The following is a 16,070-nucleotide window of genomic DNA, read 5'->3' as shown; positions in this document are numbered from 1 at the left end:
AGAGTTACTTCTACAAACCAGCTTATTATACAGTTTTATTTCATTTTTTGAAGAACAATTCCTCATGTCGAGGCTTTGATACAAGATGAACGCTACAGACGAGCAGTACGGAGGTATTTAGATGTTTTTAAGTTTGTCTTTAAAAAGAAAGCAAACGAGCTCCAGTCGCTACGTTAGCAAGAACATACATTTTTGTGTATAACTCAGATTACTCTGAAAATAATCCCAACTCTTACTTGACATGAGGGTGAGTAGAAAATGAGTAAATTTGGAACGTTGGGTCAACAAACCCTTTAAACAACCTAGAAAAAACACTGAGGGACTACTGTTGATTTCTTGCGGAATGATTTGATTTAAAGGATACTCGACTAAGGGTTGGGATTATTTTAGTAATCCTTTCCTTTTTCCTAGAGTTACATGCAAAACATTGGGAGACACTGGGAGCTTCTGCTACGAACAAGTTCAATCAGGATCATTTACCGGTGCTATTATGGTACCAAGTATCAGTACCCAACAGAACACACAGAAAGAACGAAGCTTCATCACAAAACCCTTGGTTCCTGGGTCTTAAATTAGACTGAGCTCAAACCAGGGACCTTCTTCCTGTGTGATTCTCTTGTCCAGATCGGACTTTTTTTCCAAATACAAAATACGAAATACGACAGGTGACCTTTGGCTACAGAATTAAAATAATGCCAAATGGTAGTTTTGTCTGAATCATATTTTTGCTAAATATCCATAACAGTAAATCGTCTGGTTAGTATATAATGATTTTTGAGGCTTTTCTTTTTTTTTTAACCAAAATTCACGTTGGAAAATACATTCCAGAAGAAGATTAATGCACACATGTTTTTTCCTCTAAGAACCTTCACGCCTGTCGCGTGAGGTCACGGCTGTACAAGATATATGTTGATAAACCAGTACCACACAACAGTAACTCAAGTACTGTGCAGTGCAAGACATGAGAAAACAAAGCAGGAATCTATTTATCTATCTAAAGATCTTCCCTTTTCCACATGTGTGCGTTCAGGCAAGAATTATAGGCCAAAAATATTCATGTAATATTAATGCATAATTATCCTGAATTTTCCAACATGACAATATGCTAACAATTAGCCTGGTAAATATTTGTATATTCATTTAATTATTCATTTTAAATGTTCTTTCTTTTTTTATTTAATTTTTTTAAATTGTGTATTGTATTGTTTGCTACCAGCAGCACAAAACCGAATTTAACCATACAACAACGTTGTACTTTGACAATAAAGAGAGTCTATTCCGTCCCTTCTAAACTAAAAAAAAAACATATAAAACACAAAACACTAGATGTGTACCGTTGCAGAGAGTTAAACCTTATGTCTTCAATTAATTTAGTGTTATTGTTATGGCTACAGCATATATTCTGCTCACGATACGATTTATTTCAATACATTGCATTTTGGTGACATCTTGAGATTTTTCCTCTACCTTTTGGTCGAAAAAATAGAACCGAAAGTCAAAAATATGACCAAACATTAGCTTTAAAAGCTGCTGGAGTCGACTGTATCCTCTTGTCCACAGTCATCGGCAGCATCTGACTTTGCTGTAATTATTTGCATGTTAATTGTAAATAAAACATTTTTTTTAATTCAATCGACTTTTTCAAACTAAATTGAGTATAATTAAACCAAAAAAGAACGAAGATAAAAATGATTTGAAATCTAAATGAACTAATATAAGTTATTATTATAAATTATTTTATGAAATTCTGTTGAATAACAGTATATATATATATATCTTAATATTTTTAAACACATCCCTAATTATGGTAAATTGTATATATTTATTACAGTAAAGTTGTCATTTCCTTACACATGTACTAAAAATGGCTTTTCATGGTCGTTTTACTGTGTTTATCTCTCTCACTTTTAATAATAATAATAATAATAATAATCTCTATTTATATAGCGCCTTTCTAAGGCTGTTTTTTGAAAATAGAATTGGCCGAATGCTACAAAAGTGCTTCAGATTCTTACATCAAGCTAACCTTAACACTGGCTGTGCAATGCACATTAAGGTAGTGCAAGTACTTGGCCAGTATGCAAATTTCCGACAGATATGCAAATTTCAAATCAAACACTGTCGCTACACACTTACAGGAAATGACTCGACAGCTTCTTCTTCTACTACTATTTAACACTGATCGCAACCTGAAGTTGTAACATTATCGTCGACACTTGACAACACTTTTTGCCTATTGAAACAAGTTAATAAGTTGTGTTTCATTGTGTTGTTATTATTGTTGTGTTGTTTTGTGGTAAAATGTGTATCTTTCTCGAGATATTTACGCTGGTTATCCGCTCAGAAGACCTGCGTCATTGACGTATCTTCTTTTTAGCGTCATCTACGACACCAAGATGGCGGCCGTTGAGGGTGGACTCAAAATACTGTAAGTATACTAAGTGTAAGTGCAGAAGTGCGCGACTTGTGACACACCGATGACTTGCTGACAACATGAAAAATAAACTCCAAGGCTACATTTGAGGAAAAAAAAAAAAAACACCATCAACTCCTACGAATGAATTTCAAATTCTCTGCTTTGAGTGATTTCAATTAGAGCCGCCGTTCATTAAGGAGAACACGCCAAGTGCATCCGACCAGTTTTGCATAGACGCCACACACACACCCGTTATAGGAACGTGCACTTTTCATTATCCAATTTGGAGATGGAGTGCAGAAAACCAGTCGTACCTCGCCCATCTCCTTGTTCTCCTCTTCTCCGGCGGCTCTAATTTGACACCTTGAGCACTAGAGGGGGTCGGGTTAACTAGGTGGGGGAGTGCAAAGACACAGCGGAATTCATTAAGAATAGCAACCCTTCTCTCCCTCTGCTGCTAATGACATCAGAGGTTAACGGACCACGAGACGCCGAGGAGGGGAGGACGAGAGGGGGAGACGGCGGAGAACTTTCCTTATCTTGGAGTTTGAATTCATATTTCGTGATGTAAGATTCTTGAGCCAGAGCGTCAATATGAATGTTTTTTGTTAGCGTTTGTTGTTAGCAACATTACATCTACATTTCCTATTTAAATTACATATCCAGGAGATTGTTTTTTTAGACGTATGATTCATGTTTGGCGTTTTAAAGAATCCTCATGCACTTGTATGGCTGTTAACTGCTGCCGCACAGGACCGATCATGACGAGCGGAACTCAAGTAAACCTCTATTGTACTGACAACATTAGCGTTTATTTGATATTATTTGAACAGATACAGTCTCAAGAACTCTTAATAATAATAATAAATTAAGATGAATGCTTTAGTAGTTGTGATCCAAAACATTGTTTTATGGTAGTAGTAAGTAAGTAATTTATATTTATATAGCGCTTTTCCAGACCAGGGTCACAAAGCACTTAAACAATCAATACAATACTCAATAAAATATATACTTAAAAGTTCAACATAACACAGAGAAACTATACAAGTATTGTACTAGTCATGTAAAATTAAATGTACTCTGTAGTAAATGAAAAGGCACTATCAAGAATAATCCACTGCTAAAATGACCACGTTATAGACAATTTTGTTAGTACATTCTTTAATTCATGTATGTATGTTTCTTCTGTGTTTAATTTAAAATAAATGTTTAAGAACTGAAGGAAAATGCTAAGCTAACGTGACTGTTGATATAATGGACAATTTTCTGGCGTAAACAAAAACACTTCTTCATAGTATTCTAAAAGTCATGTAAAATCTAATTTCTTCCGTAGAAAAAGTATTCATATACAAAAATACTTTAATAAAACAAAGGACAAAGTTTCCATCATGTAGCTTTTGGTGTGATTAGTGAACGCGTTTCTACAGTTTATTGTTTTTTTCTATAAATCATTCTTTTTTATTTGTATTATTATCTTTTAATTATGACTATATTCATTTTGTTGTTGGTATTTTATTTAAAATGTTTATTTTTAAATTATTGTTATTATTGTTTTTTGTACTTAAACTTTTTTTTTAAATTATGATTGTATATATTGTATAATTGTTATTTTGTTTAAAATTGTTTTTTGTTTTTATTTTTACATCATTGTTATTATTATTTATTATACTTTTTTCATTTTATTATTATATTTTATTATTGTTATTTTATTTAAATGAGTTATTGTTCTCAATCTATATCATTGTTATTATTTTTGATATAGTTTTTATTTTATTATATTTTTTTACATATGATTGTATTTATTTTATTACAGTTGTTTTATTTAAAATAGTTTTTATTTAAATCATTGTTATTATCTTTTTTTTTATATATATATATACTTTTTAATTCATGATTGTTATTTTAACTATGATCGTATTTATTTTATAAATATTATTTTAATTGGTTGTTTTTTTCCCTAGAATTCTTCCTCTTAAATAAAAAGCTTTTTAAAAAATGGCTGTTTTTCCCTTGACAGTCCTAAAGCACTGATGACACATCATCACATCAACAGCTGAGCACGTCCCCATAAAACACCCATTTATTCCAGACTTTCTGCCACGGTCGGACTGCAATCAGACCTTTTTTTAAAAAAAATTGTGATTACAACATACTGGCACCGTAATCTGAGGCTGAAGAATCGGTTGACTAATGGCAGCTTCGCATCAACCCTCCATAGGGACCCTTAGACAGGTAAAGTGGTAGTTGCAAGATATTGAAATGGCCTCTGCTGCCCGTAGATAGAGCAAAAAAAAATAAATAAGTGAAAGTATTAGAAAAGATATTTTCTTCCTCTGAAAGTAGCGGGCGGGAGATGAGCAGCTTTGCAGTCACTTAAAACATCAAACACCTTTCCTTCACAGACGATTGAAGGGCCACAAAAAAGTGCTTCTAAGCTGAGCTAAAATCCCGTCCCGAGACCTTTCCCAACGCTCATTTCCATTCATCCGACGGTGACATTTTTCATGACGTGCTCCCCTGGCAAACTACGTGACTCATAAATCCAATGGAAGCCTATTATGGGAGAACTTTTTAAGGCTATCCTTCATTAATGTTAATGGCTTTTTTTAGTGGAGGCCAGCGCTGGTTAGGACTACATGGCTTCTTTCCCGAGCTTGTTTAACAGGCTCCCGACAAAGACGGATGCGTCCAGGAGTCCGATAGGCTCTCGGAGCCATCTATCACCCGCAGGAACCCACCCACGGAGCTGGCGTTCCATAACAAAAGGGCAAGCACGGGGGAAAGCGGTTGATTGACAGCTAAATGCGTGAGGTACCGAAAGTCGGGACGTTTGAGTGGAGATCTGGGTTTTTCTGTTTCCGGCCCCCCAAAAAAAAATCTGGAAATGAGTTGTGAAGAACGATAATAATGAGCGAGAAAAGGAATCGATCGATGCGCCGACAGATGAGATGAATGAGAGAATCAAGTCCACACAAAAAGAGTAAAACTAATAAATGAAAGTCCAAACGGAGAGCTTTGTTAAGGCAAACGGATATTATCATAAAGATTATTACCTTTACACCTCCAGACGCCGTAATTACAACCATAAACGACCGGGATGTATGGCCGATGCGTGCAATAAACCAGAGGGTCCCCGACCTTTTTTTTGTACCACGAAAAGTCTGAATTATCTTCGCGGATGGACGCTAATATAGGAAAAAAGTAAGAATATAATAGTATGAACTGCAGAAAAAAACTACGACTAAGTGCATGAAAAAAAACACCATAACGCTGAGTCAGCAAGAGCTCTGGATTGGTTACAACAAGATGTAGTTATTCCAAATGTGTATATATTTATTTATATATATATGTATGTTTATACTGTTCACTTTTGTTGGGGGTACAAAGTAAGAATTTCATGGTACGTAGTACCTATGACAATAAAACGCTTTGAGTCTTTGAATCTTAAAAGATGTTGTTGTATGCTGATGATGGCGTTCTGTACTTGTGTGTCTTCTAGCTTTTAGAGACTTTACTTCACAATTTGTGAGTTTGTGTTTGAGGAATCAGAAACAGAAGTTTGTGTTTAACTACTCAAGAGTAAAGGCCTATGTTATCTCAGAAAAATACAGTGTATTTTTCTAAATAAAACACATTTATAACGATAAATAGAGCTTTTTTTTTCATTTCTTGCTTGCCCAGTCACAAATGGCTCCCAGACTGGTACTGGCCCCCCGGACCACCGATTAGGGACCATTGTAACACAACAAATTTACATCAATATGTAAACAAACGTTTTGTATTCCTGGACACAAAAACGACATGGTAAAGATGGGGTGGGAAAAGAGTCGGGGTGGGGGGCGGGGGGGGGGGTGTTTGCTTCAGAAGAGACACACTAAATTTGGACAGTAAGTAGTATCACCCCGTCGGCGCGGTACACCGCACATTCGCAACGCCCCATTTAACTGCACACGGCGCTTCCCTCTGCTGGCTTCATTTGCATACTTCGCCGGCGCTCTGACGGATGAAGACGGATGGCGCGAAATCAGCCTCGGTGAAACAACTGTTTTATCAAGGTTAAACTATCCACGAAGCTCTTAACCCCCGCGCCTTTATCACACTACCACTCTCCCAATATCAATCTATCAATATGATCTTGTTGGGGGGGGGGGGGTTGATGATGTGTGGGGGGGGCGCTCTTCATAAACTCAAGTAATAAGAGTTTAATGTTGTTTTATGGGAGGAGGCTGCTAAACATGGTGCTCACGGACACGTCTAATAAAGCCGGCCTTGCTTGGACGGCTTTTCGACTGGCGTGTGAGATAACACTCTGGCTCATGAATGTCTCATGGCTGACAAAGATCCATTTACATAATATCTGTGTAATATGGCTGATAAAATATTGATACTGTATCGATTTTTCTCCTTTTTTTTAACTGATAAAATTTCAATTTTGGCTCGCAAACAAAAGTACTTTATGTGTAACCACCAGTTGGGTTATTAAACTTCCGGGCCACTAGATGGCAGCAGTCATCATACGTCCTCTACAGCTAAAGGAACATAGAAATGCCGTAAGATCCCGTGATGACTGAGGACAAGAGGATACAGTCGACTCCAGAGGATTTTAAAGTTAAACGAAATCAGTTACGACTTCGTCAAGAGTCATTTGGTCTGTAAATTCTGCAACACCAGAGTCAAGTACTCGACAATACTACGAATATATCCTTCTTACTTGAGTATCACAATATATTGTATAATTGCCCCCTGTATCGTGATACGTATCGTATCATCAGATTCCTGCCAATACACACCGCTACAGTGAAATAATATTTTCATAAAAGTGTCTAGTGGTTAGACGTATGTCTTCTATTTTGTCTTTTCCACGTTGACCTGATCTTCACCGTCCTCTGTACTCACTCCTACCTTCCTAATTTACTTTGTCCATGAATCTTATCGGTCGTCACCATTTTTTTTAAGTTACCACACGTACATTTACGCAAGATTTATTTCTTATTTTATTCCTTTTTTATTTTCTTACGACAGAGTTCCTTCATAAATCCGACACTGCAATCAACTTTGAAATTAAATTGTGAAGTAATACATTTGGACTAAAATGTATGTTTAACTATGATTTGAAAAAAATATACAAAAAACATTGTGGGTGTTAAAGCAATTCACAGGTCCTTATAACAAAGTTGAAACTTCGTATTTCCAAAAAGGACTTACTGTAAAAGACAATAACAAACCAAAAATAAAGTTGCGTCGTACATTGGAGTGATTTCTGAACTACCTTGGAATATTGGCCAAATCAAACATATCGTCCAATAGATGAGTTAGTAGACGGATATATTTGAAATCGTAGTTTCACAGTCAGTTAGCGCTATTATGCTATCTCCGCTAGCTACTACTACCTACAGAAAGAAATCCATCAACATTCAATATTCTGTCGATGGATTCAGAATTTACTTCATATTTACCTACAATCTTGCTCCGGGCTCAGGATAAATATAACCGTGAACATTTATAAATACTTCCACACGCTCTCTCGCGAAAAGCTCTCTTTTCCTCGTTGTTTTGGAAAACAATTTGAGCCGACATCCAAATCCCTTCAGCATATTGTCTCTCCTTCGCTCCGCCACGAATTAACGCCACTAAACAAATGAGCAGGAAAACATTCAATTAGCGACTCCAAACATTTGTTCACAAACAGACTTTTTTTCCGGGGTTTCAGAAACGACTCGGTAATAAACGAGCGCGAGTATATAAGTTGCTGATTATGCTCATGTGGGGGGAGAAGAAGAAAAAAAAAAAAAAAAAAGCTAAGAAAATGGCAGCAATTAACATAATTTCAGTGGGAGTTAACTGTCCAGAACTAACACCGCCAAAGGCAAGCTGGCAGACAGAAGGCGAAGAGCTTACATGTCGTGGATGCGAGATGTCTACAGTAGAGCGAAGCAGCGAGGAAGCGTCACAACTACATTAATCCTTGTTGATGTTGTGGAGCGAGCGACTGACGTTCACACATTTAACCTTGTTACAAGTTTTTTTTTTAGGCAATTTAGCGTTTCTCACTTAACAAAAAGAAGTTCGGAATTCGTAATGTTTCGTGCCACTAGTTTTAACTGTCAGTGTTGGCTAAATGAGCATTTAAGAGTAATTTTTGCGCTGATATTTTCAATAAACTAAAATAAAGTTAATAAAAAAAGAGGTGTTTATTTTCAGCAGTAGTGAAAGACATGTTAACACTTGATAAATGCAAAACATTAATTCCATATTATCATGAAAACTGGAATTCTTTGTCAAAATAAATGACATTTGACCTTAAAATCTATCTGGAAATACCCCTTAAACCCCCTGTTTGTACCAGTAATGCCCCCCTATTACGAACACTTTCTGGTTTTGCTTTAATATCAGTTAATCGGGAAGAGACGGGTGACAAGATGCACTTCCCCATTTGCTTAGTATAAAAAGTGATATATACAAAAATATCAATAAATTACTCATACAAATCAGGAAACACGTGTTTCTTGAAGGCGGTAGATTGTATTTGTTATAGAAATGTGGTCCTTGGCGGAGGTATAGGGCTTTTCAAGTACTAAACAGGAGATTTTTTGAATAAATATATATTTGACATAATATGTATAAAATATATGAAATTTGAGGTTCTTATGATTAATCTATTAGACAATGTAATAGAAATATGGGGTGTGTATTGTCAAGAATTTTGGTCGTACCACAATGTAGGGGCAACGATACAGTAAAATATATTGCGATACTCCAAGAATGACAATATATTTGGAGTATTGCTCGAGTACTTCACTTTAATCTACAGAACGCGTGACTCTTAACGAAGCCGATACTGACTTTTTTGAAACCAAAACATCAGCTTTAAAAGCTGCTGCAGTCGACTGTATCTTCTCGTCCTCAGTCAATGCTGGGATTGCAACACAAAATGAACAAACAGCATGAATATTTGCATGCTAATTGTAAATAATTTTAATACACTTTTTTGAAACATAAACCATAAAATAAGCTTGATAAAATATATTAGAAAGACTTTTTTTTTTAATCAATATTAAAATATCGATATGTTATGGTAAAAAAAACATTGATAGTGTATCTATATTTGCTTACACTCCTCGTAGTAATGGGAGAGTTTTAAGTTGATCTTTTGCACTGATAGTACCAGCAGTAACCCTCTTAAAAAGGCAGACTTGTTACCGAGTCAACCCTTCTGGATCATATGATCGCTCTCTTTAAAAGGGCTCTCTTGTAACCACAAAGTGCTGACACGACTCCGGGGGCAGATATCGAAGGGCCCCTTATCTGCGACAGTGTGTGTTTCCCACTGCCAGGTTTTCCAGGCCAAGCGCTGGCCTCTACCTCTGGTGCTCTCGCCTCACTGTGCTAAATGCTACCTGCGGTGTCACATCTGCCAGAGGAAGTGATCCAAAACTGCCGGGCCTCACTGAACCCGCCGCAGCACCGGGTCCCCGGAGAGCGCTTGTTTTGCCTGTTTCAATCCCTCCGAAACACAACTTGACACCGGGTGTAGTAGATACCTACTCGCTGAGAGATTGCCAGCCACACACAACAAAAAAAACAACTCTTTGTGAGGCTAAATTTATCATCCCTCCTTCCCCTCTTCTCCCTCCTCTCTCCTCGCAATTCTTCTTTGTCTGCCTCCGGTGGAAGGTAGCGAGGGTTACCGACGCTCATCTGTGGCCCTCTTTTGTCTTTTTTTTTTTTTTTACAGCAACAAGAAAAAGGTTTATTAACATAAATTAGAATAGCTCACAGAGAGACTACCTCGCCGTTACCCACGGCAACCTCGGTCCAACCCGATCTTATCTGCGAGAGAGCGAGGGTGAGACGACGACGCACTCCCCTGCATCCAAATGTGAAAGCATCTGAAAAAAAACGTAGAGGGAGACACATCCACACCCGTCTCTCCTCTGTACTGATTATAATAAATGGTTGCTATCTGCACTGCATGACTCACTACGCCACGGCATTACGACCAGTAATTGAAACATCCAATCACGACGGAGCCATCACCCCCTTTCCTCTTCTCGGATACCCCGTCTGGATTTGCCAGATTGGAAAAAACCCTGCGGTATAAGGAAGTCGTACAGGATATGAGTTTATCAGCAAAGGGTGGCGCAAACATTAAACGCGTGGAGGCTGGTGTCAACTTAGCGGCTCCTCGTCCTCAGCAGCCTTTCCGACGGAGAGTCGGGTAACCTCATTGATTGGTGTTGATTCCATCTGGGCAGCGAGCGGGCGACTGACAGAGGATCTAAGCCGCAGCGAAAGGCGACCATTAATCTTGCTCCCGTTTAAAGCGGCGCGTATTAATTTGTGTCATTTTTACTAAGTCGGCCGGAGAAGGGAGCTCGCCGTTTAACGTTTGACTGTTCATCGAAGTTGGAGGGTTTTTCTTTTGTACGACCTCGGCTCGCTCGCTCGCTCGCTGCCAACTCGGCACTCACGTGGAAAGTGGCGGACGGCCAGAGAAACGAGATCCCACACCTCGGATTTAAGGTTATCAACCTGCCAGATATATATCCATCCAGTCCATTAAAGTGAGACGACAGTCTCGCTATCGGTCTTGAAGATGAGGGGGAAACAGACAACACTAAGGGGTGTGTATTTGGAAGAATCTGGCGATAAACATGCGTATCACAATACTGGGACAACGATACAGCGATATATCGTTGTAGGAACGGGGATATATTTGTAGTATTGTCGAGTACTTGACTCTGGTGTTGCAGAATTTACAGACCACATGACTCCTGACGAAGTTGTTACTGTTTTCATTTGTTTTGAAACCAAAATATGTCCAAACATCACCTTTAAAAGCTGCTGGAGTCGACTGTATCCTCTCGTCCTCAGTTGTCGCCAGGAAATATACAAGCGGCGCCAATATTTGAATGTCAATTATACACAAAAATTAAATGATCTTATGTCATAAATACTTTATTGGTATATAACCCATTTGAGAACTATTAGAAAAATAAATCCAATAAATTAATAATATCAAATAAAAGTTTTCCTTGAATTGACTGTATCCGGTCATCGCCGGGATTTCATCGTTCCTTTAGCTCCGGGAATGTAATGGATCACCAAGTTGAATCAAAACACAAATTAATTGTAAATACTTTTTTTGTTTTACAATTTTTTTTAAAAATATAAGCCATAAAAAATCCATGATTAAAATAAAATGTGATTTTAAAGCCACAAAAGAAAAGATTGTTCTTCTAATTATCGATACCATACAGTAAAAAAATTGCAATGTTTAAGTGAATCGATATCTTTTTTCACCCCTAGAGGACAATCTTGTGATCAATTTTGCAAATAATGGGAAAACAGCCAACACAGCTGTTTATCTACTTTTTGTATATTCTGGTTAAGGTTTTATTTTTACAATCTATGACAAAGATTTCTGTGCAATCCTTGAGCAAATACCAAAGTTTGACGGAACTTATTCACTTTAAAATTGACTGTCCTACACTAGATTATGAATCAGTTTTTGCGGATCAACAGCTAAAATGCTACACGCTAACTAAAGGGCATACGAACTCTAGTTTACTTAGCTAAGTAGCATTTTGCTTTGGTTATATTTGCAAGGTATTTAAGAATATGTGTTTGTTGTTAGTGTAATAAAAACAGAAAAAATGTTTTTGTAAATGATGCGTCTTTGCCCGATAAATGATGTGATGCTAATCATGCTAATCGTTAGAAACACTTTACATTTATACAGGAAATAGAAAACATTATGCACATAAAAGCCTCCGCCAAGAAGCAAATGTCATGTTCCATTATTATAAAACCCACAAATTTTAAGTAACTTAAAAAACTAGGATTAAGGATTAAAGAATAGTATTATCTCGCAGGGAAAAAAGGCTAACCCCAGTTAGCTAGCAACTTTAAAGCAAGGCAAAAAGTTGTAAGTTTTTCAGTTTTTCCACATAATAAAGCAATCAAGTTGAATGTCAAATTTGATTTACTTCATTCTTATAAAATATGATTTGTTTTGTACAATCTGGTTTTCACATAAATAGTTCTTTATTTAATTAAACATTATTTTTTGAGGGTAGAAATGAACTAGTATTGATTAAAAACCTTCCTAAATAGAACTCCTATGTTGCAAAAAAAATCTATGTTAACAAATTGAATTAATTTTGCAAACGTAAACAAAATGTTCTTGGCGGAGGTAATTGACTCTTACGAGCAAGCAAAGATATATTTATAATATGTGATCAACTAACCTAATTGTGTATTTGCTCAGGTCGTGTTGTTCCGTGTGACCATATGGCTACCTTACGAGTATTTGCTGCCTCGATATATAAGTAAAATTTCATTACGTGTAAGAAAAGATGCTCGGTCTATAAGAGGAACTACGGTTGCAATGTAATGTTATGTATGTGGAGTGTATGTCGCTAAACTAATTTAAACACCAAAGCCGGACCTTCATGACCCCCTAATAAGATCTGTAAGTGCTTCGGCTCCAACAATATGAGGATTTACAGATCCAACAACGTGAGTAAATTCCATGATCGTGAGGAAAATCCAATCAAACAGCACCAATAAAAAAGAAAACAATGGCCGGCGCGATCGCTGCTGCAATAATGCTGCCCGAGCTTTTTAAAGCTGCTCCCGAGACAAACATCTGATAAAAAAGAAACTTCGCTCCGACATGGAGACGACTTTCCTCTCTTAGGCAGTTTTAAATGGGATAAGTGGGACAGGATACTGATGGATCTGAATATAAAAGCTAAGAAGCATCAGATAAGCACCGTAAGAAGTAGCAATGCATGTGAAAAATGAAAAATAAAAGTATATTCAACAACACAGTATCAATTTCTATTTTTTTTTTTTACTTTAAATGTTCATTGTATTTTATTTTTTGTATTCAGGTTTCAAATGATGTTCATTAAATATCATATTTAATTTTTGCAGATACCAATGCAATCTGTTTCCCTATGATATGTACGATTGGTATTTAAGTGTTATGTATTGATTTTACCCTTTTGTTTAAAATGTTTATTTTATTTTTATCAAATCATAGATTTAATTCTTCTTTGATCTTTGTTTTATATTTTCTGTATTTTTTTGTATTGGTTTATATGTCAATAGAATGTGTATGAAATTAAACATTTATTTAAATGTATTTCTTATTTACAATAATAATAGATGCAAATATTTACCCTGTTATTTTATCATTGCAATTCAACACCCAGCTGCTAGATGGCAGCAGCAATTACGTCACCGCAGCTTAAAGACCAATGAAATTCCGCGAAATCCTGGTGGTGACTGAGGACGAGAGGATACAGCCTGTTCCTTTTTTTTGCCTTCCAAATCATATTTGATTTTTCAAAGTAGTTCTTTATGGTTTATATTTCAATAAAGTGTAGGTAAAATAAAATAATTTGATTTTTTTAAATTCACAATTAACTATCAAATAATCTTCGGTTTCAATTCAGGCGCTAGATGGCAGCAGTTATAACGTCCCTAAAGGAGCTAAAGGAACAATGAGATCCCGTTGACGACTGAGGACGAGAGGATACAGTCGACTCCAGCAAGTTGATGTTTTGGTTTTAAAAACAAATGAAAGCAGTTACGACTTTGTCAAGAGTCATGTGGTCTATAAATTCTGCAACAACACCAGAGTCAAGTACTCAACAATACTACAAATATATTCCCTGTTACTACAGTATCGCGTTATATCCGATGTCGCCACCATACTGCGATACGTGTTGTATCGCCCGACTCTCGTCAATACACAACCCTCTTAAGAAGAGCAGGAAACAGGCAGCAGATATCCAAACAAACACACTTGCACTCCTGACAAGAGGTAAACAAACGTCGCAACAAATGCTAGAAAGCAAACAAGCGCACACACACACACACACACACACACACACACACACACACACACACACACTCACAGGCGTATCCACGTCGAACACTCAGGTTGTGACCGTCCTGCAGCCAGATCTGTTATCACGGCTAATTACAACTCCCACCTCCGATATACAGGCCCGTAATTAGCCTCTTAAAACATGATTAACACGTCTCAATTAATCCAGTCAACATTTGCATAATATATTAGCCGTCCTAATTGCAAAGTGCGCTCGGTGGACAACGAAGCGAGGGAAGTGCAAGACTAGCTACGATGATGAGCTATAGATAGAAAAGAAGAAGCTGAATTTTTCTCAGGCGAAAACTTCGCACCCGGCGCCGAGCATCCCGGGTTATTTACGAGGAGGACGGACAGGGTCCCTTTCAGCCGTATTTCCGTGGAAACTAAAACATGGGGGGATAAACTGCTGCTTCGGCACTTCCAAGCGGGATGCTGATATACAGTCGCTCCTGCTAGCGCGAGGAAAAACCAAGGACATAGCCATTAGTTTCAGGACAGCGCCACATCGGAGACTAATGCCTCCATCTGTCACTGGAGATGAGAGGAGAGTAACAAAGAGAGGCAACACTAACCTCTGAACTCATCATGGACAGCCGTGTCAATTAAATACTGAAAAACAGCAGCGCTGGGAGCCATAGTGACCAGTCTATATCCCCGACTTCATGGTGGCTCCATCACCGGGAGGTTTCTGAGCGAAACCACTGGAATCCTCGTTTATCTTTGTTGTCAAGTTGCGAAGCCGTCTTCGGGCGGACCGGACCAAAAAATCTATGTTTGTTACCTATGTGTCTTCGCCAAGCAAAATAACTAAAGAATAATTCAAAATGTCTTTCAGGAAATACTGATAGTAGGATAAGAGAAAAGATGAAGGTTTAAGGTGTAAATCAGGGAACGTTTTTTAAGTAAACTTGACTGAAACGAGCGTCACAGGCTAATGTTACTTCAGAGAAAAAATAGTATTTTTACAGAAAAAAATAAAAAATTCAGACAATAATAATCAATAACACAACATTTTTACATAAATTTCGTCTTCATTTGGCATTGTAACACATTTTTAGGTTCTGGGAAATAACCATCTGGATCCACAAATGTTTTGAAGGCTAGTCACTCTCTGTGGGGCAGAAGGAGCTAAAGCATGAGCTAGCTACTCATCTCGTCGTTCAAGCTAAATCTACAACACAACTTCCATCTTCCAGCCAAAGTACTCACTACTTAAGTATTTCAAATGCTAAAAAATGTATTAATTAACTCATTAAAGGTTACATTTTTTTTAATCACATTATGGTTGTGAGAGTTAAAAAGATTCAAAGTATTAGTTTCAACATGACATAAATTATGACTGGAAAGTTAATTAAATGCATCCATAGTATTAAATACATTTTAAAACAGACTTTTTCTTTCCATTGTATTTTAAAAACAAGATACCAAGTTTAGGAATCAGAATCTACAGTCATATTAATTGCGGTTTTATATCACAGAGAATTTATCACATATATCCTATTGTGAAATTGTTGGTTGTAATTTGTATATATTTTTTACATGTTATATTCATTTCCTTTCAATATCCTCTTTATAAGGAAGGAAATATCGGCAAAACATTTAAAATCATGTGAAGACAATTTATCTAAAATATTTACTGCAATTTAATTTTTATCAAGAAATACTGAAAATAACAGTAAAACAAATACATTTAACAACTTATATTCAAATTAGTAATGAAAAAAAGGCTATTTAGCTAAAAACATTCAA

The 16,070-nt window shown here is 36.8% G+C and overlaps 1 protein-coding gene across 4 annotated transcripts in view; it reads right to left on the bottom strand.

Moving 5' to 3' along the window:
* The window catches only part of pbx1a (pre-B-cell leukemia homeobox 1a), a 74,481-nt gene that overhangs the window by 51,361 nt on the left and 7,050 nt on the right, over positions 1-16,070 (bottom strand). The window lies entirely within an intron of this gene.

Source organism: Callionymus lyra, chromosome 16 (assembly GCF_982586985.1).
Source record: "Callionymus lyra chromosome 16, fCalLyr1.hap1.1, whole genome shotgun sequence".
Classification (NCBI taxonomy): Eukaryota; Metazoa; Chordata; class Actinopteri; order Syngnathiformes; family Callionymidae; genus Callionymus; species Callionymus lyra.
The sequence above is the reverse complement of the archived record's forward strand: the minus strand, read 5'-3'. Positions and strand labels throughout refer to the sequence as shown.